The sequence below is a fragment of the Eurosta solidaginis genome, chromosome 2 (assembly GCF_040869045.1).
Source record: "Eurosta solidaginis isolate ZX-2024a chromosome 2, ASM4086904v1, whole genome shotgun sequence".
In the NCBI taxonomy this organism is placed as follows: Eukaryota; Metazoa; Arthropoda; class Insecta; order Diptera; family Tephritidae; genus Eurosta; species Eurosta solidaginis.
The window spans coordinates 12,361,931-12,389,763 of NC_090320.1; the positions used below are offsets into that span (position 1 = coordinate 12,361,931).

General features: G+C 34.5%; 1 protein-coding gene and 1 long non-coding RNA gene across 2 annotated transcripts in view; both read right to left on the reverse strand.

The window, feature by feature from the left end:
• Positions 1-27,833, reverse strand: part of Nckx30C (solute carrier family 24 member Nckx30C) — an 849,440-nt gene that overhangs the window by 713,018 nt on the left and 108,589 nt on the right. The gene's annotated exons all lie outside the window — the stretch shown is intronic.
• On the reverse strand, positions 857-1,974 carry LOC137241979 (uncharacterized). Its single transcript, XR_010950042.1, has 2 exons — positions 1,857-1,974; positions 857-1,394 (listed from the first exon to the last, which is right to left on the reverse strand). It is a non-coding gene; the product is annotated as an uncharacterized lncRNA (long non-coding RNA).

The window sequence follows — 27,833 nt, forward strand, 5'->3', positions numbered from 1 at the left end:
CTTGCCAACTCAGAGAGGTACTAGAGAACTAATGGTAGATACTGTGTATGCTGGGATGGTAGTAGCTGCGCCAAACATACTGAAGGTCTTGGGTTAAAGTCCCTCGCAGAGCAACTTAGACAAAAGTTGTTTCAATTGGAAAACAATACAATACAATTTGTAAGAGAAACTAAAAATAAGCACAAAGCAAATTGGAAGCGAAGTTTAGGCTTAAATTTCCTTGCAGGTAAAACGAGCAAATTCTTTTTTGTATATAGTGGCACCGCTTTCAGGGTGTTTTCTAAAAAGCTTGATCAGTGCGACATCCAGAGACACCTATTGCCATAGTAAAATCCCATTTTGGTAAAATATCGCCTCTTTAAAGGCCCTGGAAAACTTGCCATATTCATAACGCCCAATTCGTAACCATATTTTCACTTAATCATAGATAAATCTATATTGGCATCGCTTATTGGTGCCTTAACCTAAAAATTGTCATATCTTCATAAAGTAGAAAATACGAAAAATTTCAAAAGGAAAAATACAATCCCCAAAATGTGAATAAATTCGCCCACGCAAAAATTTATAGATTATGGATATGACGGAAAACCAAAAACTTATTGGTTGGCTATGGTATCGTTATGACTAAGATGTTATTCAACGGTTTCAATAACCGATTAGTTGACTTCCATACAATTCCTTGGATCAGCTGTTTTACAAGGAGTTTGCCAGCACCTTAAAGTAGTCATTCCGCAATTTTCTTTTCATCTCATGATCTATTCATACACAAGGGAACTTTAAAGCTGTGATCAAAGTTTGGTCTCACAACTTAATTCATTTACATGCCTCACATTCTCATTGCATACAATAAAAAACATTTATTTACTTACAATTATAACAATTTATTTATACATCATACAAGAAAAAATTATCATCATTTCGACTGCTGAGCAGAATATCACCATATTTCAACTGCTGTTTCGATAATGCCCTATCCCAAAATGTTTCGAAATTCGGCGCTAAGTCGGGTTATGGTGATATTCCAATCAACAGTCAATTTATAATAACACGATTCAGTTACATATTTTTTCTTATAAAGTTTTGAAGTTTTGGATTTGATACATCTATATATTCATTCGGCTGAACATCCTTACAAGTCGCCACCCCACAAAGTTGTTTATTCACAACGCCTGGTGCTCCAGCATCTCCAAAACAATAATCTCCTGAATGATATTCAGTATAAAAGATTGCATTTTCTTTGATATAACTTTGTATGTTCAGTAACTTAGTTTGGAGAACAGGATTATGACATTTGTCGTATGCTATAACCGAACCCCATCCACTAATTGTCATCGGTGTGCCGGGTTCTAATCGACAATTGCAAAGATTTATTGGTTTTACTGCAGGATTATTCTCTGGAAAGGAGTTAATCAGTTTAAGCACAGCAATATCTTGAAACTCAGCATGAAAAAGTATTTCCTGAACGCAGTGTTCTTGCGCAGTTTCTTCGTCTATATTGGTTACGCCAGCTTTAACTACGAGATGCTCAAGTTTATTTTTTACGCAAGGAGCAACTGTAACAACCGATTGATAGCTGACTATGGCACCAACACATGCATAGCGTGTATTCTCAAATATTGCCACTGTATGTGGACTGTCCTTTATATCTATATCTCCACCTTCTACAATATCTCCACCTTCTACTTTGTCTATATTGGTTACACAAGCTCTAACGACGAGATGCTCAAGTTTATTTTTTACGCAAGGAGAAACTGTAACAACCGATTTATCGCTGACTATGGCACCTTCAAATGCATAGCGGTTGTCATCAAATATTGCCACTGAATGTGGACTGTCCCTTATATCTATATCTTTACCTTTTACAATGCGAAAGTGCGCATTGGTATAGATTAAACGGCAGATAAGCAGGATAAGCAATACCGCGAAATTATTTCGTAGATACATTTTTGATTAAAACTTCTTTAACCACTTTTTAAAATTAAGTACACCGAGATTAATTTTTTGGGCCCTATTTATACCTAATTAAGTTCTGTAAAAAAAAAAAAAAAATTTCAGGAATAACAAAAAATACATCAAAATTGTTATACTCAGCGTGCTTTGCACTTAGATTGTATTAATTCTGGTAACATAACGGGCATAAACGAAACGAGATAAATATAGACTTCCATATATATAAAATGCTGAGGATGAAAAAATTAATTGATTTAGCGATGTCCGTCCATCCGTCCGTCTATGTGTCGTTACACACAATAACTTAAGTAAATATTCAGAATAAAATATTGGAGTTTTGTATATGGTTTCCTTGGTGCTCATCTCACATCGCTATTAAAAATGAGGAAAATCGGTTGCAAGAAAAATTAACGAAATCGGTGAAGGACCACGCCCATTTTTATATATATGATTTTTAAAACGGTCGTGGACGAATAAAGTAAACTATATCTTTGCAAAAAATAGCTTAATACCAATGGTGTTTCATTTCCCAAGTGAAATTATAACAAGAAAAAGGAAAAAAATGTGTTTTTGGAAAATGGGCGTAGCATTACAAAACATTTCTAAAAAAAGAAAAAATAAATCCCTCGTAATAAATTTCGAAAAAGTAATTTATCTGAAATTAACTGTCAATTCAAACTCACGCTGAGTATATAATATTCGGTTACACCCAAACTTAGACACCCTTCTTGTTTTTTGTTGGTTTTAATTAGCTGACAAACAGATTTTGCTCTATGAAAGCAACAAATCAAGTGTTTATTTATTTTATTAATTAACTCTAGCAAAATGAAATGACGCATTTTGCTATACATTTTCAAAACAAAATTTCTTTGCAATTGTTTATTTATATATGGGCGAATCCAAAATAACGTCCATCACGAACCGAAAATCAAAAGTGGTCAGACTTTATTTCTATCACTTAGGATTAAAGGTCAAATATGTGTATGATGTGGAAATCAAATAGTTTATTCTTTCGCCTCATCCTGGACAGAGAAACATGAGAAAGGATTCATCGGTTTTGTAAATTTGGATGGTTTATTGTATCATGACCTAACCTGAACGAAACTTTCGCTATCACTTATTTCTTCAGTATTTAGCTCTGAATTGATTTGAAATATAGATGGGAGCGTTTTCCTCCTAATGCCAGTCTCAGGATTTCAAATGTTTCCCAAATAGTTCTCTAATCAAATTCTAACCTTAGAGATGCACTAGAGAACTAATGTTAGATACTGTGTATGCTGGGATGGTAGTAGCTGCGCCAAACATACTGAAGGTCTTGGGTTAAAGTCCCTCGCAGAGCAACTTGGACAAAAGTTGTTTCAATTGGAAAACAAGTTCCTCTAAGCGGGATTGCCTCGGCATTATATAATTTGCAAGAGAAACTAAAAATAAGCACAAAGCAAATTGGAAGCGAAGTTTAGGCTTAAATTTCCTTGCAGGTAAAACGAGCAAAGTCTTTTTTGTATATAGTGGCACCGCTTTCCGGGGGTTTTCTAAAAAGCTCGATCAGTGCGACATCCAGCGACACCTATTGCCATAGTAAAATCCCATTTTGGTAAAATATCGCCTCTTTAAAGGCCCTGGAAAACTTGCCATATTCATAACCCCCAATTGGTAACCATATTTTTACTTAATCATAGATAAATGTATATTGGCATCGCTTATTGGTGCCTTAACTTAAAATTGGTATAACTTCATAAAGTAGAAAATACGAAAAATTTCAAAAGGAAAAATACAATCCCCAAAATGTGAATAAATTCGCCCACGCAAAAATTTATAGATTATGGATATGACGGAAAACCAAAAACTTATTGGTTGGCTAGGTATCGCTATGACTAAGACGTTATTCAACGGTTTCAATAACCGATTAGTTGACTTCCATAGAATTCGTCGGATCAGCTGTTTTACAAGTAGTTTGCCAGGACCTTAAAGTAGTCATTCCGCAATTTTCTTTTCATCTCATGATCTATTCATACACAAGGGAACTTTAAAGCTGTGATCAAAGTTTGGTCTCACAACTTAATTCATTTACATGCCTCACATTCTCATCGCATGCAATAAAAAACATTTATTTACTTACAATTATAACAATTTATTTATACATCATACAAGAAAAAATTATCATCATTTCGACTGCTGAGCAGAATATCACCATATTTCAACTGCTGTTTCGATAATGCCCTATCCCAAAATGTTTCGAAAGTCGGGTTATGATGATATTCCAATCAACAGTCAATTTATAATAACACGATTCAGTGACATATTTTTTCTTATAAACTTTTGAAGTTTTGGATTTGATACATCTATATATTCATTCGGCTGAACATCCTTACAAGTCGCCACCCCACAAAGTTGTTTATTCACAACGCCTGGTGCTCCAGCATCTCCAAAACAATAATCTCCTGGATGATATTCAGTATAAAAGATTGCATTTTCTTTGATACAACTATGTATTGTCACCAACTTATTTTGGAGAACAGGATTATGATGTCGGTCGTATGCACTTACCGAACCCCATCCACTAATTTGCATCAGTGCGCTGGGTCCGAATGGACGACTGCAAAGTTCTATTGGTTCTACTGCAGGATTATTCTCTGGAAAGGAGTTAGTCAGTTTAAGCACAGCAATAGCTATAAACTCAGGATGAAAAAGTATTTCCTGCACACAGTGTTCTTGTGCAGTTTCTTCGTCTATATTGGTTACGCCAGCTTTAACGACGAGATGCTCAAGTTTATTTTTTACGCAAGGAGCAACTGTAACAACTGATTGATAGCTGACTATGGCACCAACACATGCATAGCCGTTTTCATCAAATATTGCCACTGTATGTGGACTGTCCTTTATATCTATATCTCCACCTTCTACAATGCGAAAGTGTGCATTGGTATAGATTGAACGGCAGATAAGCAGGATAAATAGCACCGCGAAATTATTTCGTAGATACATTTTTGATTAAAACTTCTTCTACCACTTTTTAAGTTTAAGTACACCGAGATAAATTTTGTGGGCCCTATTTATACCTAATTAAGTTGTGTAAATAAAAAAATAAGATTTCAGGAATAACAAAAATACATCAATCTTGTTATACTCAGCGTGCTTTGCACTTAGATTGTATTAATTCTGGTAAAATAACGGGCATAAACGAATCGAGATAAATATAGACTTCCATATATATAAAATACTGAGGATGAAAAAATGAATTGATTTAGCCATGTCCGTCCATCCGTCCGTCTATGTGTCGGTACACACAATAACTTGAGTAAATATTCAGAATAAAATATTGGAGTTTGGTATATGGTTTCCTTGGTGCTCATCTCCCATCGCTAAAAATGAGGAAACTCGGTTGCAAGAAAAATTAACGAAATCGGTGAAGGTCCACGCCCATTTTTATACATATTATTTTAAAAACGGTCGTGGACGAATAAAATAAGCTACATATATCTTTGCAAAAAAGAGCGTAATACCAATGGTGTTTCATTTCCCAAGTGAAATTATAACAAGAAAAAGGAAAAAATGTGTTTTTGGAAAATGGGCGTAGCATTACAAAACATTTCTAAAAAAAAGAAAAAATAAATCCCGTAATAAAATTCGAAAAAGTAATTTATCTGAAATGAACTGTCAATTCAAACTCACGCTGAGTATATAATATTCGGTTACACCCAAACTTAGACACCCTTCTTGTTTTTTGTTGGTTTTAAATAGCTGAACAAACAGATTTTGCTCTATGAAAGCAACAAATCAAGTGTTTATTTATTTTATTAATTAATTCTAGCAAAATGAAATGACGCATTTTGCTATACATTTTCAAAACAACATTTCTTAGACACTCTTACTTGTTATACTCAGCTGAGCAGAGCTCACAGAGTATATTAATTTTGTTCGCATAACGGTACCCTGGAACGACATAAACAAATCGAGGTAGATATAGACTTCTATATATCAAAATAATCTGGGCGAAAAAAGAAAATTATTTAGCCATGTCTGTCCGTCCGTCCGTCCGTAAGCACGATAATTTGAGTAAATTTTGAGGTATCTTGATGAAATCGCTATTTCAAATGAATGAAATCGGACTATAACCACGCCCACTTTTTCGATATCGAAAATTTCGAAAAACCGAAAAAGTGCGATAATTCATTACCAAAGACGGATAAAGTGATGAAACTTGGTAGGTGTGTTGACCTTATGACACAGAAGAGAAAATTAGCAAAATTTTGGACAATTGGCGTGGCAACGCCCACTTTTCTTTTAAAAGAAGGTAATTGAAAAGTTTTGCAAGCTGTAATTAGGCATTCGTTGAAGATATCATGATGAAATTTGGCACGAACGTTACTCGTATCACTATATGTGTTCAAAATAAGAATTAGTAAAATCGGATAACGAACACGCCCACTCTTTAAAAAACAAATTTTTTAAGTCACATTTTAACAAAAATTTAATATCTTTACATAAGTAAATTATGTCAACATTCAACGCCAGTAATGATATGGTGCAACGAAATACAAAAATAAAAGAAAATTTCAATATGGGCGTGGATCCGCCCTTTTTCGTTTAATTTGTCTAGAACACTTTTAATGCCATAAGTCGAACAAAAATGTATCAATCCTTGTGAAATTTAGTAAGGGCATAGTTCTATGACGATAACTGTGAAAATGGGCGAAATCGGTTGAAGCCACGCCCAGTTTTTATACACAGTCGACCGTCTGTCCTTCTGGTCGGCCGTTAACACGATAACTTGAGCAAAAATCGATATATGTATATGTACTAAACTTAGTTCACGTACTTATCTGAACTCACCTTATCTTGGTATTAAAAATGGGCGAAATCCGACCACGCCCACTTTTTCGATATCGAAAATTTCGAAAAATGAAGAAAATGCCATAATTCTATACCAAATATGAAAAAAGGGATGAAACATGGTGATTGGATTGGTTTTTTGACGCAAAATATAACTTTAGAAAAAACTTTGTAAAATGGGTGTGACACCTACCATATTAAGCAAAAGAAAATGAAAAATTTCTGCAGGGCGAAATCAAAAGCCCTTGTAATCATGGCAGGAATACTGTTCGTGGTATTACATATATAACCCTGGTCCACATTTTGGTCGATTTCTCGAAAACGCCTGCACATACACAACTGAGGACCACTCCTTTTTAAAACCCCTATTAATACCTTTAATTTGATACCCATATATCACAAACACATTCCAGAGTCACCCCCGGTCCACGTTTATGGCGATATCTCGAAAAGACGTCCACCTATAGTACTATGACCCACTCCCTTTTAAAATACTCTTTAATACCTTCCATTTGATGCCCATGGCATACAAACACATTACAGGGTTACCCTGGGTTAATTTTCCTAAATTGTGATTTTCCCTTATTTTGTCCCCAAACCTCTGAGCTGAGTATGTAATGTTCGGTTACACCCGAACTTAGCCTTCCTTACTTGTTTTTTGTTTGTTTTAATTAGCTGAACAACAGATTTTGCTCCATGAAAAAAAGAAATCAAGTGTTTATTTTATTAATTAACTCTAGCGAAATGCGTAATTTCATTTTTCAAAACAATATTTCTTTGGAATTGTTTGTTTATTTATACGTGGGCGAATCCCAAATAAGGTCCATCACAAACCGAAAATCAAAAATGGTGTAAGATGTGGAAATCAAATAGTTTATTCTTTCCCCTCATCCTGGACAGAGAAACATAATTTTAAGCAAAGGCTTCATCGGTTTTCCAAATTTGATTGTTTTACTAACATAACGTTCTTTCTTTATGTTGTGGCGCTTTTAAACCCAGATTTATATTTCTGCTTTTATTAAAATATTGTCTAGACTTTTATTTAGAATTAAAAAAACTTTGGAAAACGGAGGTTTTATAAATTGATCCTGCCTTATCCATATTATTTTCCTAGTAAGCAAACGTCGACTTGAAATTAAAAAAGCTTTCAGATGTTAAATAGGTCTGTTTGCTAAATTTTTTCCGGAAAGTTCGGGTAACATTTTTTATTGGTGTCTAAAATGTGTCAAGTCCATTACCTCAATCCATATATATATATTTTTTGCGCTTTCAGCAGTGTATAAACTGTTAATTGATTCTTGAAGATGTGAGAGAAATCTTACAAAATATGACGGAAATTTAAATTGTTGTATCTCTTTTTTAATTTATATATGGAAAGGATTATCTGAGGACAATCTAAAATCACTCCTATGCATTTATAAGATTGATGTAGGTTTTATTGCTGTATTCAACAATTTCATATGAAGACACAAAAGAAAGCAGTACAAACTAGCTTGAATTTTTCCTGGGAATCTTATATGCTTAAAAAATTATATGTATATATTTATTTGTCGACTAGAAAGGGTTAAATGGGAATATCTTATCCAAATTTAAATGGATTTATTATATTTTAACGCAGAATTATATGTGGCCCCTTTAAAGTTTTGATTTATTTTGTACTTTTGTTCTATTTCTTCTATAAAACTAACATTTCAACATCGTTAGAACCACAAGAACGTACTTTATTGAATGACTTAAACATGTATCGAAGAATAAGGAGAGCGAAATTTATATACCAGTATACGTCTCCGCTTATGAAAAGGGGGTTTTGGGTCCAGGTATGCAGATTTTGTTTACTCTACTACATCTAAAAGTCCGTAGCCTTACTTAAGCATTTTAAGAGATATTTCAGATTTCGAAAATATACGGGAATTGGGTCGTTATTTCACCTTCGGTAAGGAATTTAAAATCTCCCTTAGTTTCTTTAAGTCTTGTATGCTTTCACAAGCATTAAAAATTACTTCAGTTTCTTGTCGCGTCCGAACCTTAGCATTTATATACGTTCTTACATTTTGTGTCCGTTACTAAGGACTTGCCCATATGTGTTTGCAAAGTGTGTTATTAAGGTGACAGTAGTACAATGAATGTATTTTTAATGAAAAGTACAAACGGTACACTTAATTAGTTTATCTGTTTTGAGACGTGTAAATAAAAAATAAGATTTGAGGAATATACATCTAATACATCTAATCTTAAGTTAAAGCTACACAAAGTCAATCTTGTTATACTCAGCGTGCTGTGCACTTAGATTGTATTAACTTTTGTAACATAACCGACATAAACAAATCGAGATAATATAGGCTTCCATATATCAATATGCTGAGGATGAAATAAAATTTAAGAAAAAAAAAAACTTTTTAAAAATAAGCCTTTATTATTGGTTAATAAAATTAACTAAAAAGTAAAAAATAAATTCACTGTAAAGAAATATAACACTTTATAAGTTCATTGTAACTTTTAACGATAATTAGGCTTCCATATTGTACATAATTATATATGTTAACATTAAAACTTTACACCCGAATTATTAAATCTTACAGTTTATATCACAGTCCTAATTGTTCTAATAAAAGCGTGCTACATTGTGATAGCAAGAAAAGGAGGCCCTAAATGTTCTTAATTATACCATCAAAATTTAACACGCTTTTATTACTTTTTAGTTAATTTGATTAACCAATAATAAAAGCTTATTTTAAAAAAAGTTGTTTTTCTTTAATTTCATTTTTTACTTTTTCGTTCGTTTTATTAACTCGAAATAAAAGATTCTTCCTAGAAAAGCTTTTTTCTTAAATATAATTTAAATATCAATTTTTTTAAATTTTTAGTACGGTAAAATATTGTTTAAATTAGTTATGTAATCTGTTTTTAGTAATTTGTAACGTTTCTCATCCTATCCATTTCTTTTAATGCAGCAACATTACAAGGCCTCTTCGAAGTCAACTTTGAACAGTCATGTTCTTCGATTCGAAGACCTGCTAAAGCCACATAAGCTTGACCAGTAGCAAATAATTTGCAGCCTAGATAAATAACAGCATGATCTACAGTAGTTCCCTGCATTTTGTGCACAGTTGAAGCCCACGACAATACAATCGGGAGCATTCTTCTTTCATCTGTGCCGTGATTAAATTTAGAAGGAAATTGAACTGATTTAGGCTGTATTATGTGAACGCCATCGTTACCAAAGTCTACACGAACCGATGGTATATCGTTATGGTATAGTTGAGCACGTCTATAATATGGCCATATAATTTCAGTGATGTGACCTATTGCTCCATTTACAAGTCCCTTAGCAACGTCAACGTTAAATCTCAACATAACTTTAGCACCACCAAATATTTCTAGTTCTTTTGGAACTGAGTGTATTATATTATTAACATCAATCTGATCATTGATTTTTGTTCCATCAATTAATTGATCATGCTAATAATCAGTTATCAACTGAGTGAAAGGAATTGTGCTTTTGAAACGGTACGTTGAGCCAACTGTCAACAACCAATCGATAAAAACGTTAAGTGAATAGAACAGAAAATTTTTATGCTCACTAATTTGTCGTTAAGTTGTAACTGTGCGTTCCAAGAAGTTATCACTAATCAACCAGCAGTTGTGCTTTTGGAATGCGCCCCATGCTTTGTTCAACTCATTCAAATGAATTTGTATATATGTATGTGTATACACATGTTCACGTGTTCTTGCAACAACAAAACGTTAAATGCATACATACATATGTACATACATATGAATATACAGATTTTCGAGAAATACGATATGTTTTCTGTGTTTGCCAAAAGTGGCTTTACTTCGGATATCAGCATCTTCGGTAGTCATCTTTCGTGTTCAACGCTAACGCGGTGTCAGGATGAAAAGGCTCTCAACCAAATTACTGATACGAATCGCTACGTTTAAATAACCCTGACTGAGTATGAGTACACGATTCTTTATATCATGATGCGCATATATTGGGGTATATTCAAAATCGAAATAAAATGTGACTAAGTTAGTTGAAGCATTTTTGACAGAGAGCCCATATAAAATTGTGTCAAACAGTGCTAACTAACTTAAAATCATATTTTATTGTGACTTTGCCTATGTCGCATTCAGTTTACAACTACTCATTGCAGATCTCTGCTCTGTGGGTTAAATCTGTGAAACAAAATCAAGTGCGCAGAAAAGTATGCAAATTGAGGAATAACAGCCTAACTTCTACGCAGGCATGCTTAACGAACGAAACGATATCATTTCGTTACGATAATCAACGCTAATAAACGAAACGAAGTCACTTCACTAAATCAAAAACCGTTAAACATATCATAACAAAATTCAACCGAGAGGTTGCCTTTACTATAAAGAATGCTTCGAAGAAAAATTAACGAAATCGGTGGAGGACCACGCCTACTTTTATATAAAAGATGTTTAAAAGAGTCGTGGACGAATAAAATAAGCCTCATCTTTGCTAAAAAAGAGCTTTATATCAATGGTGTTTCATTTTCCAACTGAAATTATAACAAGAAAAAATATTAATTTTTATAAACGGACATGGCATCGCCCCTTTTATGACAAAATAATTTTCTATATTTCGGGAGCCATAACTGGAAGAAAATTTAAATGCACATAATAAGATTGTCTATACATATTTTCCTTATACCAGGAGATATTTCTAGGAAAAATGGACGGGATCGGTTAAAAACCACGCCCACTTTTATATAAAAGATGTTTAAAAGGGTCGCGGACTAGAATACTAAGCTATATCTTAGCGAAAAATAGTTGTGTATCAATGATATTTTACTTATCAAGTTTTATTAAGGAGGAAATTAGGAGACATTTTTTTTAATGGGAGGTGTCACGCCCCTATTCCGATCAAGCAATACAAAACATTCCTAGAGCAAACAAAAAAACTAAATGCCTCGTAACAAAATTCGAAAAAGTAATTTATCTCAAATGAATTGTACGATTCAAACTTACGATGAGTGTATAATATTCGGTTATACCCAAACTTAGACACCCTTACTTGCTTTTTGTTTGTTTTAATTAGCTGACCAAACAGATTTTGCTCTATGAAAGAAACAAAGCAAATGTGTTTATTTATTTTATTAATTTATTCTAGCGAAATGAAATGACGCATTTTGCTATACATTTTCAAAACAAAATTTCTTTGCAATTGTTTATTTATATATGGGCGAATCCAAAATAACGTCCATCACGAACCGAAAATCAAAAGTGGTCAGACTTTATTTCTATCACTTAGGATTAAAGGTCAAATATGTGTATGATGTGGAAATCAAATAGTTTATTCTTTCCCCTCATCCTGGACAGAGAAACATGAGAAAGGATTCATCGGTTTTGTAAATTTGGATGTTTTTCTAACAAAATATAACGTCCTTTCTTTATGTTGTAGCGCTGTTAAACCCAGATTTATATTTTTGCTTTTAATAAAATTTTGTCTAGATTTTTATTTAGAATTACAAAAACTTTGGAAAACGGAGCTTTTATAAATTGATCCTGCCCTTATCCATATTATTTTCCTAGTAAGCAAACGTCGACTTGAAATTAAAAAATAGGTCTGTTTGCTAAACTTTTTCCGGAAAGTTCGGGTAACATTTTTTATTGGTGTCTAAAATGTGTCAAGTCCATTACCTCAATCCATATATATATATTTTTTGCGCTTTCAGCAGTGTATAAACTGTTAATTGATACTTGGAGATGTTAGAGAAATCTTACAAAATATGACGGAAATTTAAATTGTTGTATATCTATTTTAATTTATATATACAAAGGATTATCTGAGGAAAATCTAAAATCAGTCCTGATTTCAACAAGATATAAATTTTCAAGATTGATATAGGTTTTACTGGTGTATTCAACAATTTCATAGGAAGACACAAAAGAAAGCAGTACAAACTAGCTTGCATTTTTCTTGAGAATCTTATTTGCTTGAAAAAATATATGTACATATATATTTATTTGTCGAATAGAAATGGTTAAATGGGTATATCTTATCCAAATTTCAATGAATTGAATTATATTTGAACGCTTAAATTATATATGGCCTCTTTTTGTTCTATTTTTTCTATAAAAGTAACATTTGAACTTCGTTAGAAACACAAGAACGTACTCTATTGAATGACTTAAAAATCTTTCGAAGAATAAAGCGAGGGAAATGTATATACCAGTATACGTATCCGCTTATGAAAAGGGAGTTTTGGGCTTTATCCCGGACTCTGAGGGCGTATTCGAAGTCCCAGGTATGCAGATTTTGTTTACTCTACTACATCTAAAAGTTGATTTCATTTAGTGTAATTCATTGAAAATTTTGTCGCGTCCGTAACCTTACTTGAGCATTTAAAGAGATATTTCAGATTTCGAAAATATACGGGCATTGGGTCTTTATTTCACCTTCGGTAAGGAATGTAAAATCTCCCTTAATTTCTTTAAGTCTTGCATGCTTTCACAAGCATTAAAAAATTACTTCTTTTCCTGTCGCGTCCGAACCTTAGCATTTATTCTCATATATACGTTCTTACATTTTGTGTCCGTTTCCAAGGACTTGCCCATATGTATTTGCAAAGTGTGTTTATTAAGTTGAAAGTAGTACAATGAATGTATTTTTAATGAAAAGTACAAGCGGTACACTTAATTAGTTTATCTGATGTGGAAATCAAATAGTTTATTCTTTTGAGACATTTAAATAAAAAATAAGATTTCAGGAATAACAAAAATACATCTAAACTTAAGTTAAAGCTACACAAAGTCAATCTTGTTATACTCAGCGTGCTTTGCACTTAGATTGTATTAACTTTGGTAACATAACGGACATAAACGAATCGAGATAAATATAGACTTCTATATATCAAAATGCTGAGGTTGAAAAAAGGAATTGATTTAGCCATGTCCATCCATCTGTCGGTGCACACGATAGCTTGAGTAATATTGAGAATAAAATATTGCAATTTGGTATATGGGTTCCCTGCCGCTCATCTCCCATCGCTATTAAAAATTAGGGAAATGGGATGGTAACCACGCCCACTTTTTACATATATCGTTAGCCTAATGTGAAAATGTGCTGTCACTGTTTTTGAAAAATTGTATTTTAATGCAGTTTTAAAACTGAATTCAAAATACAACGATCACAAAAAAAAAAAAATTTTTTTAATTTTTAATTTTTACGTGCTGTGGGCAATGATGTGTAAATGTGCTAAGTCGTCAGTTGTTCAAAAAAAATGTGCTAAGTCAAACAGTCAGTAATATCAATCTGAAGTCTAGTCTGATCTAGTAATTTCTTTGTGCGCGCATTTTATTTACTTATTTAATTCATTCAGTCTAAAAGTATATGCTTTGTTGTTGTTGTTGTATTAACGATAAAGACACTCCCCGAAGGCTTTGGGCCGATGTTGATGGTCCTTTGCCGGATATAGATCCCGTACGTCCCGGTAACAAAGCACTATTAAGGACTACCCCGACCATCTCGGGAACGATTTATATGACCACATTAAACCTTCCAGGCCATCCCGCCTTCCCCACCCCTAGCTCCATGGGGAACTTGAGGTCGCCAGAACCTCGGCTGTCAATGAAACATGATTCGCCACGGGTAGGCGAGGTTGACAATTGGGTTGGAGAAGCTATATATTGCGCTGGCAACCCCTTGAAATTGGATTCACCCAATTGAGACATGCATTTGGTGTTGGATAAATGCTTTGCGCTGACTTTTATCTACTTCAATTTTTACATGTCGATAACTACAAGCTTTCTTACAGACTAGTTAAAAATAGAAAACAATTCAAGCTTAAGCTTATATAAGCTGTTACTAAAATTAATAACTCTACTGAATCTATTTGCTATGTAGATGTATAGTCCTAGTTATAGGTTCATTCATAGCATAATTCGTTTTATGAGTTATTTCGATAAATAACACAGGCCGACAAAATTCAACCATTATTCAGACCCAGAAACCAGACTATATGTTTCTGAAGGTTTATGATGCGCTGAATCCAAATCAGGCCTTGCTCGATATCTCAGCGAAAAAAATGATATTTGAGCAAACTCAACGCCATTTGAAAGAATAAGACTTGTATTCAAAGATGCCATCCTTTAATTTTGGTGAAGGAGGACAACTACAGGGCTACATAACCTCAAATATGGGCAAAAACGGTGTTTTTTGCACTTTTAGGTTAGGATATCTCGAAAACTAGAGCTGATAGAGCAATTTTGAGGCCAGATTTCGATTCATCGCCTTCGAAAATATATAGTCCGGTTCCTGGGTCTGAGATGCTGTCGGCCTGTGTAATCTATTATGCCGAAGATCACACAGTGGAATATATGGAATGAACAAATTAGATAAATCAGAGCAATTCGTGCTAAAGTTTATTACATTATAGGCAAGCATGAGTGAGATAAAAGTTCTTCTGTCGTGCAAAGGCTGAAGGCCAAGCAACTGCGCCTGCTGGTATGTGATGGGGGGCCTTCTGACCAGTGAAGGATACGTAAAGCAATTTATGTAAACATTTTTTGAACTTTCTCAATTTTATAGGAGCTAGATGCGTAGAAAGGATTCCATATTATTGAGCAATATTTAAGACCACTTCTGACCAAGGATATTTAAAGTGCCTTCAACATCATAGGGTCCTTAAAGTCAATGGTGTTACGTCTACTGAACCCAACCATTGCAACAAATTTTGAAACAATGAAGCCAATGTGACTAGAAAAAGAGAGTTTGGAGTCGAAAATTACACCCAAGTCTCTGGACAACGATTAAGAGATTTAGCATTTAGTTTGTAGATAAAGTATGTGACACTTTTTTTTTTTAGAGTAAGACACAACACAGCATTTGTTTGAATTTAAAAATAAATTATTGTCTGCGCACCATCCGCCAAAAGAGTCCAGATCAGAACCGCTAGAAATAGTTTGACAAATAAATAGTATTTTTTGTGAAATATATAGTTTTAGTATTATATTAAAGGGGAGGAGTGATGGGAAAACATATTGAGTAAAAAGTGCTAAGTTAGGAGAAAAAATTTGTTTTGAGTACGGAAATTGTGCTAAGTCATAAAATAGCTGCTGGGTTGTCATACATGATTTTTATTTATCTTTTTCAAAGTTTCTACACTCAAAAGCATTGCAATTAAGCCATCCTCATCCACAGTTTTGAAAAAAAGGGTATTTCTAAAATTATTCAGTTTTTTTCGTCTCCTGTAAAATTCGTAAAAGTTGACTTAGCACATTTTCACATTAAGCTAACCATATGTACTTTTATATAAAAGATTTTTAAAACAGTCGTGGATGAATAAAATAAGCTACATATATCTTTGCAAAAAAGAGCTTTATATCAATGGTGTTTCATTTCCCAACTGAAATTATAACAAGAAAAAAATATTAATTTTTGAAAATGGGAGTGCCACCGCCCCTTTTATGACTAAAAAATTTTCTATGTTTCGGGAGCCATAACTCGAGGAAAAATTAAATGATCGTAATAAGATTCGGTACACATATTTTCCTTATAGCAGGAAATATTTCTAAGAAAAATTGCCGGGATCGGTTAAAAACCACGCCCACTAGTCGTAGACTAGAATAATAAGCCATATCTTAGCGAAAAATAGTTTTGTATCAATGATATTTCACTTATCAAGTTTTATTGTAAGACGAATTTAGGAGACATTTCTTTTTAAATGGAAGGGCCCCTATTCCGATCAAGCATTACAAAACATTTTTAACCCCAAAAAAATAAATCCCTCGTAACAAAATTCGAAAAAGTAATTTATCTGAAATGAACTGTCAAACTCACGCTGAGTATATAATACGGTTATACCCAAACTTAGACACCCTTACTTGTTTTTTGTTTGTTTTAATTAGCTGAACAAACTGATTTTTCCCTTTCAAAAAAACAAATCAAATGTGTTTATTTATTTTATTAATTTATTCTAGCGAAATGAAATTACGTATTTTGCTACACTTTTTCAAAACAACATTTCTTTGCAACTGTTTGTTTATTTATATATGGGCGAATCCCAAATAAGGTCCATCACGAACCGAAAATCAAAAGTGGTCAGACTTTATTTCTATCACTTGAGATTAAAGGTCAAATATGTGTATGATGTGGAAATGATGATGTCCCTCATCCTGGGCAGAGAAACATAATTTCAAAAAAAGGCTGTATCGGTTTTGCAAATTTGATTGTTTTACTAACAAAATGTAACGTCCTTTCTTTAGGTTGTGGCGCTGTTAAACCCAGATTTATATTTTTGCTCTTAATAAAATTTTGTTTAGACTTTTATTTAGAATAAAAAAAAAACTTTTAAAAACGGAGGTTTTATAAATTGATCCTGCCCTTATCCATATTATTTTCCTAGTGAGCAAACGTCGACTTGAAATTAAAAAGCTTTCAGATGTTAAATAGGTCTATTTACCAAAATTTTTCCGGAAAGTGCGGGTAACATTTTTTATTGGTGTCTAAAATGTGTCAAGTCCATTACCTCTATTCCATTAGTGGATCCATATATATATACTGTAACGAATTTACTTGCAAATCCTCTTATTTGCCCTTTTGCTAAGTTCGTATCACTAAACTGTTGAATAAATAACTCCAATATTGAATAAGGGAAAAATGGCCTTTATTAAAGTACTTCACAATAACACTTATACTTTGCAACTAGCTGGCTTAATAACCAAACTGATAGCTTAAATGGAACTGGCTTTCAAAATAATACTGCTATTGCTCGCTAGATAGCGTCTTAATCGAAACTGCCCATAGCGCCTCTACCGCTGAGGCTTTTATACTCTGTAATTTCCTCGTGGCATCTTCTAGGCGCTTCCAGAATTTTACTTAGTTATAAATTCCTCAGCTACAACTACACATGTATAATTTCTCATTTGAGTAATACTTGCACAAATTATTGCCCTCTCTTGTGACAACTCAGATAAGATATATACATGTGTTTGTGCATTGTCGCTCCGCTGCTCGTATACGTACATATGTGTAGACGCAATTATTGATTCGTTTATGTAGATACATAATGATTGAATTATTGATGTGAATTCACATCACTGCTTAGCATCGGCCTAGAGATGGCAGCACCCCTTAGTTTTGCTAATATTCGTAACACAGCCCTCCATTTAAGTCTGATCGTCCCGATCAGACAAATCTCTCGATCTAAACGCTGCTAGCATCGCCAAATGTACCACTCTTCTATTTCATGATGTCCCAATTGCTTGTATGCGGCAGATGACATCACTGATCGTCTTCACAACTCTGTACGGGCCTTCCCAACTGCACCGATATTTGGATGGAACACCTTTCCGCCGGTGAGGGTTGTATAGCAGTACCAAATCTCCCTCCCGGAAACCTTCCGAATTATTTTCCTTGTCGTACCTGTGTTCCATCTTACTACTCATTATCCTGGATCGTTCCCTCGCACTCTGTTGCTTGGCCAATGAAGAGCTACTTTGCAGAGCTTGATCTTGACGGATTGACTTTGCATTATCAGTATCGTCTTGACGTTTCACAACAGTAGTGCGCGCTGGCTTCAAACCACCCTTGCAATCTTTCTGGAAAATTCTTTCAGTCGTTTTAGTGCGTCCATTAGGGTTTGTCAATGCCAGTGTTTTTCTCGCAGGTACTTTTGATTTCGCTTTATTTGGCCCATTCGATCCATCACCCTTTGATCGATCTACTTTCCTTGACTTTCGTGGTCTCTGTCGAATCTCCTCCACCAGCACTCGCTTACTGCTGAACCCTTTTTCCAAACTGAAGTTGCGTGGCACATCTTGGTTCTCATAACGCATCACCCTTCTCTTCATATCGACCTTGATGTCATGGTCAACCAAGAAATCCACTGCCAATATAACTTCATCAACAATCTCCGCCACAACGAATTTGTGTAGAACCATAACCTTCCCAATTAGGACTTCACATATCACTTCTCCCTGGACTTGGTTATACTGGCCCGTACGCAACCTTTCTCCAGGTAACGGTTTTACTCTCCTGTTGACTAAATCAGATCGAATCAAGGAATGAGATGGGCCCGTATCTACAGTCAGTACACGCTCCTTGTCATCCACATTCCCTCTGACGGTAAGACTGCTTGATTTCCTTCCAACACAGATCTCACAGGACATTCAATAGCTGGAGCTAGCTCTCGATTTTTCCATCTGGCACGCTCTTGCTCATCTCCTCCAGCTTTGCGTTTACGGCCACCCAAGTTGGAACTACCAGGACCAAGATCGCAATGACGTGCAATGTGACCGGGCTTCCCGCATTTGAAACATTTGATAACTTTTTCACTCCGCTTTTGCGATCCTTTCAGCGCCTCCAATATTGCGTCTACCCACTCTGGCCTTTCTACCTCCACACGGCGTGCTTTGAAAACTGGCTTACAGAGAAGCAATGCTGTTTCTTCAGTCAGTGCATGGGATACCGTTTCTGCGAATGTGGGTTTTGGGTTTGCATATGTCGCTCGCTTCGTTTCTACGTCCCGTATGCCATTCATAAAACTCTGGATTTTTACCCTGTCGGTGTACTCCACGGGTGCGTCCGCATTTGCCAAATGTGCCAACCTTTCAACATCCGAGGCAAACTCCTGCAAAAGGTTTGAACTGTCGTTAAGCGTGGACGTATTTTTATTTGCTCTTGTACACCTGTGATTTTGCAAATAGTTTTTATTTCAATTTTTTGTCTACATGTGTTCTAATGAGATAGTGACTCTTAAAATCTTATATAAAAATATATGATAATTATTAATGGGAGAGTGATTATATAAATTTAATAACTGGTAATTGGAAAATTAATTAAATACTCCCAACCAACAATGCCCTGTTTGTGTGCGAATAAGGTTGAGAGAACGCATTCGAAAGTGCAGTGTGCCAAGTGCAATGAACTCTACCACCTAGAATGTGTTAAAATCCACCCAGATGATCTTGATTATCTACTCAAGAGCGGTCAAGATTTCATTTGTAGTGGCTGTGTTAATGCTCGTCGAAGTTCTCTCCGCTCACCACCACTCACCATCAATTTGGATGATTCTAACTTTAATAGTGCTGCCGTTGCGGTTGTTCCTACTAACACCAACAACATTTCTGCTCAACCATCAATAGGCAATGCCGACATTAATAGAGATGCTATTGATGAAATTGCCGCTCTTAAAGACGAAAACAACAAACTTGTTGCTGTCATTAATTCTCTTCGCGCCGACATTAACTCACTTACTGTCCAATCAGATTCCATTATTGCTGAAGTTCGCTCCATGCATAGTAAGCTTTGCATTGATGACCAGTGTTGCCAGGTTAGCCTTTTCGGGGCTAGATTTAGCCTTTTGTTTTCCAAAATTCGCAATGTTTTACCAACGATATATACGATCTCGGGTACTCCCCTTCACTTCCTTGATGATCTTAAAGATCTAGGAGTCATCTTTGACTCCTCGTTCTCTTTCAATAACCATATTAACTATGTAATTTCAAGCGCGTATGCTTCCTTAGGTTTCGTGAGGCGTAATAGCACCAACTTTTCAGATCCCTATACCTTGAAATTGCTATACTCATCGTTTGTTCGTTCCAAACTGGAATATGCTGCATTTATTTGGAGACCTTATCACAAGTTTTCAATCGACAGGATTGAGCGAGTACAAAAGATATTCCTAAAATTGTGCCTAAGATCCTTACATTTCTCTGACCCAGTCCCTTCTTATCATTCCCGCTTGCTGCTAATTAATTTGAAACCATTAGAGCTCAGAAGGTCAACCCTTTCCTTGTCTTTCATTTTCGGAGTTGTTAATGGAGATATTGATTGCTCCTCTTTACTGCACGCGATTCATTTGTTATTCCAACGAGGTCTCTCCGTTCTCATAACCCCTTTTACATTAAACATAAGTCTACTAACTATGCGATAAATGCTCGATTGTCGCGCTCTCTACGTGAACTTAATGAGATCTCGAATTCTATTATGCTTGATTTTTCTTATCCAAAGTCAATTTTTCTTAATTTACTTAACTCTGTTTTGTAGCTAGGCTTAGTTATTCGTTTTAGTCAGTAAGAACCATTGTTGTTTTTGACTTTTCGAAAAAATAAATAAATAAAAAAAAAAGTCTCATTCGCTCTTTGGTGACGGTTTTGCAACTCAATTTGGAATATCTGTTTTCTATGCTCGCTTCCATATCGCCATTCTACAGCAGCCATCAATGCGTCATAACTGTTCCGTTCGTACTCTGGAATAGTCTGTAAGATTTCGGCAGCTGATCCTTTCAATGCTACGAATTGTGCAGCAACTTTATCTTCAGCACTCCAGTTGTTCACTGCTGCGGTCTTCTCAAACTGAATCTTAAACACCTGGCAGGGAACAGAACCGTCAAAGGATGGTGTTTTTACCTTTGGATTGCTTGCTGAAACAGCTGGGCGGTTTAGTTGTAACTGCTCCATACGACCTTTTAAATCATCTACTTCTGCCTGAAATTGAGCCATTTTTGCATCCTGCGCTTCCAGTTTTGATGATACCTGTTCCAAAATGTCTGCCGACATTTCAGATATACGTGCCTCTTGCGCTTCCAATTGAGATGCCATATATGCTTTTGGTCTTCCATGTGAGATGACACTTGCGACGTCATTTCTGAAATACGTGCCTCCTGTGATTCCAGTTGGGATGCCATATATGTCTTCTGTTCTTCCAGCTGTGTTTCCATCTTGGATGTTATCTGTGTCGACATTTCTGACATACGCGTTTCTTGTGCTACAATCTTCGATGTTATTCGTGTCTCTTGGGATTCCATCTGTGATGACATATACGTTTTCTGTTCTTCTAGTTGAGATGACATATACGTTTTCTGTTCTTGTAGTTGAGATGACATTGTCGATGTTTGAGCAGATATTGCAGCCAAAATCATGTTCAAGTCTGTGCTCGTAACTGTCTGCGATGTTTCGTTTTTCTCTTCAATTTTTGTTGTTGTCTCGTCCCCATCAGGATAAAAGACATACTCGTCCACATCAATTCCTTCTGCTTCCATTGCCTCTCGTAGCCGTGCCTGAATTTCGAGTTTAACGCCGCTTGTATTCAATCCACGGCTCTCCAACTCCTTCTTCAGTTGCTGGATCTTCAATTCACTGAACTTTGCCATGTCCTTGTTGTCCTCTGGAATTTATTCAACAATCCCACTTCTGACACCAATTGTAACGAATTTACTTGCAAATCCTCTTATTTGCCCTTTTGCTAAGTTCGTATCACTATACTGTTGAATAAATAACTCCAATATTGAATAATGGAAAAATAGCCTTTATTAAAGTACTTCACAATAATACTTATACTTTGCAACTATCTGGCTTAATAACCAAACTGATAGCTTAAATGAGACTGACTTTCAAAATAATACTGCTATTGCTCGCTAGATAGCGTCTTAATTGAAACTGCCCATAGCGCCTCTACCGCAAATGCTTTTATACTCTGTGATTTCCTCGTGGCATCTTCTAGGCGCTTCCAGAATTTTACTTAGTTATTTATAAATTCCTCAGCTACAACTACAGATGTATAATTTCTCATTTGAGTAATTTTTGCACAAATTATTGCCATCTCTTGTGACAACTCAGATAAGATATATGCATGTGTTTGTGCATTGCCGCTCCGCTGCTCGTATACGTACATATGTGTAGACGCAATTATTGATTCGTTTATGTAGATACATAATGATTGAATTATTGATGTGAATTCACGTCACTGCTTAGCATCGGCCTAGAGATGGCAGCACCCCTTAGTTTTGCTAATATTCGTAACAATACATTATACGTTGTCAGAAAGAGGGCATTTTGGGCTTTCTGCAGTGTACAAACTGTTAATTGATTCTTGGAGGTGTTAGAGAAATCTTACAAAATATGACGAAAATTTAAATTGTTGTATCTCTTTTTTAATCTATAATATAAAAATAAGTCGGGTTTTCCTTCCTGAAGCTATAACTCCTGAACGCACGAACCGATTTCCACGGTTTTGCAGTCGCGCGGGGGGCAGAGTTAGACGGAAAATGTTTATTAAAATGTATGCAGATAGACCAAATTTATGGCAGAACAACGTCTACCGGATCTGCTAGTTTATATATATAAAGGACTATCTGAGGAAAATCTAAAAGCAGTGCTGATTTCAACAAGATATGTTGTATGTTTTAAAGATTAATGTATCTTTTATTTGTGTATTCAACAATGTCTATGAAGACACAAAAGAAAGCAGTACAAACTAGCTTGCATTTTTCTTGCGAATCTTATCTGCTTAAAAAAATATATATATATGTCGGTACATTCAACTACTGTGTTACAATCTACTTTGCATATTTGGTATTGCGTCATTGAATAAAATTTGTAACATAGTAAGCGGTGAAAATCACATGTTATCTTTCCTTTTTTACTGAGTTATTATTTTGCTAGAAGCAAGGTAGAGTAATATTGCTCTATCGAATGTGGCCCTGAGAGATGTGTCAAAGTGAGTTTTATGATGAAAAGCACTTGTTGGAATTACAAAGAGTATATGATGAAAATATATGATTCAGATATGTGGAGTTAGTTGAAATACATGATTGAGATTTTTGAAGAGTTTAGTTTTTATATTGGCAGCTATATCGACACATCGTTCGGGGACTCATTACGCTTCATAAAACAAATATTAATCATAATGCCTTCAGAACATAATCGTGTCAGCGGACATGTGCGTACAGCTGGCAGACCCAAGTGCTCAAAAATAAGTTTAAGTTGTTTGAGAATTAAGTGCATTTTAGGTGCTATTTAGGGCCACAAAAGATAATTTAGGTGCTCATTTGGTTTTCGAGATATTCGCAAAAAAGTGTGGGTCTGCTAGGTTAACGTCAAGCTAGCAGACCCACAACTTAAATTTCATTTTATTTTAAATAAAAAATATATCAAAATTAGGAGCTATTAAGGTGCTTTTTAGGGCCACAAAAGATAATTTAGGTTTTCATTTCGTTTTCGAGATGTTCGCAAAAAAGTGTTGGTCTGCTAGGTTAACGTCACGCTAGCAGACCCAAAATTTAAATTTCATTTTTTTTAAATAAAAAGTATATCAAAATTAGGAGCTATTTAGGTGCTTTTTAGGGCCACAAAAGATAATTTAGGTTTTCATTTCGTTTTCGAGATATTCGCAAAAAGGTGTGGGTCTTCTAGGTTAACGTCAAGCTAGCAGACCCAAAATTTAAATTTCATTTTTTTTAATTAAAAGTATATCAAAATTAGGAGCTATTTAGGTGCTTTTTAGGGCCACAAGATAATTTAGGTTTTCATTTCGTTTTCGAGATATTCGCAAAAAGGTGTGGGTCTTCTAGGTTAACGTCAAGCTAGCAGACCCAAAATTTAAATTTCATTTTTTTTAATTAAAAGTATATCAAAATTAGGAGCTATTTAGGTGCTTTTTAGAGCCACAAAAGATAATTTAGGTTTTCATTTCGTTTCCGAGATATTCGCAAAAAGGTGTGGGTCTGCTAAGTTAGCGTCAAGCTCGCAGACCCACAATTTAAATTTCATTTTTTTTAATAAAGGTATATCAAAATTAGGAGCTATTTAGGTGCTTTTTAGGGCCACAAAAGATAATTTAGGTTTTCATTTCGTTTTCGAGATATTCGCAAAAAGGTGTGGGTCTGCTAGGTTAACGTCAAGCTAGCAGACCCACAATTTACATTTCATTTTTTTTAAATAAAAAGTATATCAAAATTAGGAGCTATTGGGTGCTTTATTAGGGCCACAAAAGATAATTTAGGTTTTCATTTAGTTTTCGAGATATTCGCAAAAAAGTGTGGGTCTACTAGGTTAACGTCAAGCTAGCAGACCCACAACTTAAATTTTATTTTATTTTAAATAAAAAATATATCAAAATTAGGAGCTATTTAGGTGCTTTTTAGGGCCACAAAAGATAATTTAGGGTTTCATTTCGGTTTCGAGATATTCGCAAAAAGGTGCGGGTCTGCTAGGTTAACGTCAAGCTAGCAAACCCACAACTTAAATTTCATTTTATTTTAAATAAAAAATATATCAAAATTAGGAACTATTTAGGTGCTTTTTAGGGCCACAAAAGATAATTTAAGTTAGGTTAACGTCAAGCTAGCAGACCCAAAATTTAAATTTCATTTTTTTTAAATAAAAAGTATATCAAAATTAGGAGCTATTTAGGTGCTTTTTAGGGCCACAAAAGATAATTTAGGGTTTCATTTCGTTTTCGAGATATTCGCAAAAAGGTGCGGGTCTGCTAGGTTAACGTCAAGCTAGCAAACCCACAACTTAAATTTCATTTTATTTTAAATAAAAAATATATCAAAATTAGGAACTATTTAGGTGCTTTTTAGGGCCACAAAAGATAATTTAAGTTAGGTTAACGTCAAGCTAGCAGACCCAAAATTTAAATTTCATTTTTTTTAAATAAAAAGTATATCAAAATTAGGAACTATTTAGGTGCTTTTTAGGGCCACAAAAGATAATTTAAGTTAGGTTAACGTCAAGCTAGCAGACCCAAAATTTAAATTTCATTTTTTTTAAATAAAAAGTATATCAAAATTAGGAGCTATTTAGGTGCTTTTTAGGGCCACAAAAGATAATTTAAGTGCTCATTTAGTGCTCATGCGAATATCTCGAAAACGAAATGAAAACCTAAATTATCTTTTGTGGCCCTAAAAAGCACCTAAATAGCTCCTAATTTTGATATATTTTTTATTTAAAATAAAATGAAATTTAAGTTGTGGGTTTGCTAGCTTGACGTTAACCTAGCAGACCCGCACCTTTTTGCGAATATCTCGAAAACGAAATGAAACCCTAAATTATCTTATGTGGCCCCAAAAAGCACCTAAATAGCTCCTAATTTTGATATACTTTTTATTTAAAAAAAAAATTAAATTTAAATTGTGGGTCTGCTAGCTTGGCGTTAACCTTGCAGACCCACACCTTTTTGCGAATATCTCGAAAACGAAATGAAAACCTAAATTATCTTTTGTGGCCCTAAAAAGCACCTAAATAGCTCCTAATTTTGATATATTTTTTATTTAAAATAAAATGAAATCTAAGTTGTGGGTCTGCTAGCTTGACGTTAACCTAGCAGACCCACACCTTTTTGCGAATATCTTGAAAACGAAATGAAAACCTAAATTATCTTTTGTGGCCCTAAAAAGCACCTAAATAGCTCCTAATTTTGATATATTTTTTATTTAAAATAAAATGAAATTTAAGTTGTGGGTCTGCTAGCTTGACGTTAACCTAGCAGACCCACACCTTTTTGCGAATATCTCGAAAACGAAATGAAAACCGAAATTATCTTTCGTGGCCCTAAAAAGCACCTAAAGAGCACCTAATTTTGATATATTTTTTATTTAAAATAAAATGAAATTTAAGTTGTGGGTCTGCTAGCTTGACGTTAACCTAGCAGAGACCCACACCTTTTTGCGAATATCTCGAAAACGAAATGAAAACCTAAATTATCTTTTGTGGCCCTAAAAAGCACCTAAATAGCTCCTAATTTTGATATACTTTTTATTTAAAAAAATGAAATTTAAATTTTGGGTCTGCTAGCTTGACGTTAACCTAGCAGACCCACACCTTTTTGCGAATATCTCGAAAACGAAATGAAAACTTAAATTATATTTTGTGGCCCTAAAAAGCACCTAAATGGCTCCTAATTGTGATATACTTTTTATTTAAAAAAACTGAAATTTAAAATTTGGGTCTGCTAGCTTGACGTTAACCTAGCAGACCCACACCTTTTTGCGAATATCTCGAAAACGAAATGAAAACATAAATTATCTTTTGTGGCCCTAAAAAGCACCTAAATGAATATTTTTTATTTAAAATAAAATGAAAATTAAGTTGTGGGTCTGCTAGCTTGACGTTAACCTAGCAGACCCACACCTTTTTGCGAATATCTCGAAAACGAAATGACAACCTAAATTATCTTTTGTGGCCCTAAAAAGCACCTAAATAGCTCCTAATTTTGATATATTTTTTATTTAAAATAAAATGAAATTTAAGTTGTAGGTCTGCTAGCTTGACGTTAACCTAGCAGACCCACACCTTTTTGCGAATATCTCGAAAACGAAATGAAAACCTAAATTATCTTTTGTGACCCTAAAAAGCACCTAAATAGCTCCTAATTTTGATATATTTTTTATTTAAAATAAAATGAAATTTAAGTTGTGGGTCTGCTAGCTTGACGTTAACCTAGCAGACCCACACCTTTTTGCGAATATCTCGAAAACGAAATGAAAACCTAAATTATCTTTCGTGGCCCTAAAACGCACCTAAATAGCTCCTAATTTTGATATATTTTTTATTTAAAATAAAATGAAATTTAAGTTGTGGGGCTGCTAGCTTGACGTTAACCTAGCAGACCCACACCTTTTTGCGAATATCTCGAAAACGAAATGAAAACCTAAATTATCTTTTGTGGCCCTAAAAAGCACCTAAATAGCTCCTAATTTTGATATACTTTTTATTTAAAAAAAACTGAAATTTAAATTTTGGGTCTGCTAGCTTGACGTTAACCTAGCAGACCCACACCTTTCTGCGAATATCTCGAAAACGAAATGAAAACCTAAATTATCTTTTGTGGCACTAAAAAGCACCTAAATAGCTCCTAATTTTGATATACTTTTTATTTAAAAAAAATGAAATTTAAATTTTGGGTCTGCTAGCTTGACGTTAACCTAGCAGACCCACACCTTTTCGCGAATATCTCGAAAACGAAATGAAAACCTAAATTATCTTTTGTGGCCCTAAAAAGCACCTAAATAGCTCCTAATTTTGATATACTTTTTATTTAAAAAAAATGAAATTTAAATTGTGGGTCTGCTAGCTTGACGTTAACCTAGCAGACCCACACCTTTTTGCGAATATCTCGAAAACGAAATGAAAACCTAAATTATCTTTTTTGGCCCTAAAAAGCACCTAAACAACTCCTAGTTTTGATATACTTTTTATTTAAAAAAATGAAATTTAAATTTTGGGTCTGCTAGCTTGACGTTAACCTAGCAGACCCACACCTTTTTGCGAATATCTCGAAAACGAAATGAAAA